Genomic DNA, 1,928 nt, shown 5'->3' with positions numbered 1-1,928 from the left:
TGACATTTGCCATAACCATACCCCCTCCCACCTCCTGAAACTGAAGCACTTACCATGACAACTGAGATTAGGAAAAGGAAAAGGGGCAATGACTCAACTCACGGCAGAGCACAGGTTGGTAACTGGGGAAGGAGGTGGGGAGGGCGACAGAACATTCTTGCTCCACGTGAATGACCCTCATCTTCCTTTTTAGGGAACATTTAATAAGATACAGAAGCCAGATTTGGTGGAGTTGAATGCAGGATTGCCATGGCAACCTTCCTTTGGAGGTTACCCAAGTCAGGTAGTGACAGCAAAGCTGAGTTAAAGGTCACCCCCGCTGAGAAAGATGGGCATTGATAAAGGATTTTAACAAGGCCCAGAGGAGCTGGTATTTGAAAGCTACCCACAAAGCGTGCGCTCAGCACCAGCAGAGGGACGCAAACAACATCAGGGTGGAGGGAGACACCTGCGGCTGAGTCACCCAGAGTCCAACCTTGTCCTCAGATGGGCACCTCCAGCTGCCACCAAAAGATCAGACTTGGAGGAACGGAATGTGCACCTGTTCATGAAAGGGTTAACAACCCTGTCATCCAGCATTCCCATGGCAAAGAAACACACCTGAGCCACTCTGTGCCCAAGACACGTGTTCCTGAAAAGTTCTCAACAAGCCCAATGTTTGCACACGGTACTGCCCTGACCTTCTCTGTCGCTCCAGACATGTTTTATTTAATCTCCTTTGTATTAGAACATCATTTTAAAACCTTGGAGTTGAGAAGATATTTTTTTTTTTTGCATGATGCTGAAGCCAGAAATCTTCGAGGAAACTGCATAAATATAACTCTGTATGTGGCCAGTCACTAGAACGAGATGTAACAATGAATTTTAAGTATAATAAACTATGAAAGAGTGCCCAGCCTTCCTTATAAGTAAATGCCAATTTAAATGATGACAAATAAATACCCATTAAAATAATAATATTTTTGTTTATCAGATAAGCAAAGATCTAGAAGTGTGGTAAGACCCAAAGTCGGTGACATGGAGAGAAACAGACATTCTCTTATACTCCTGGTGGGAGTGCAAACTGGTATCATTCCATTGGAAGGCAATTTGCAAATATCTATCAAAATTCAAAATGGGCCTCCCTTTGAGCTAGAAATTCTACTCCTGTAGCTCTGTCCACATGTAAAGATATGTGGACCTAGAAGTTCATTGCAGCATTGTTTATCTTGCAAAATATTAGAAACAAAGGTTCAACAAAGGGAGGAAAACTTGAATAAATCATGTTCCATCTATGAAATGGAATAACAGCTGCTACAAAGGATGAAAGAGGTGTTGACATAAAACAATCTCCTTGATAGAGTAAATGAAAAGAAGTAATATAGAATTGTGAGCTTTGTATGCCCACTATACCTTTCTACAATTTGAAGTTTTTAAGATCTGCACGCATTAATTTTTCGATTAAAAAAATTAGGCTTGAAAGATCCTCTAGGCTTTACATTGTGGACCATTTGTCCCACATAGTGGACATTTGTTGGAACCTCCCTAATACTCATTTCTCCTTCCTCCCGGACGGGACCTCAGCTTTGCTCAAGAGTTCATCTCCCTTCAACATTCCACGTGATTCGAGGGACATCAACTGACACTCTGGTGCTGGGGCCTGAGCCAGGAGGTCTCAAACTTGAGAAGGCATCAGAATTACATGGAGGGTGTGTGAAATCTTCATGTTTCTGGTTCAGTAGGTCCGAGGTGGACCCTGAGAATTTTCATTTCAAACATTTTTATAGCCCCTGGTTTAAGTCAAGTACAGAAATCCCTTCTTTTTTGCCAGTGATGGCTTCAAGACAGGATACCAACACCATCTGAGACAAGGTGAGATATTCGATGGGAACTTTTTGGAAGAAAATTTCCTTCTCTTAAAAGAGTCACAGGGCAAGCCAGGCTTTCTC

Source organism: Otolemur garnettii, unplaced genomic scaffold (genome assembly GCF_000181295.1).
Source record: "Otolemur garnettii isolate 467f Iridium unplaced genomic scaffold, OtoGar3 scaffold00029, whole genome shotgun sequence".
In the NCBI taxonomy this organism is placed as follows: Eukaryota; Metazoa; Chordata; class Mammalia; order Primates; family Galagidae; genus Otolemur; species Otolemur garnettii.
Note: the sequence above shows the minus strand (reverse complement) of the source record.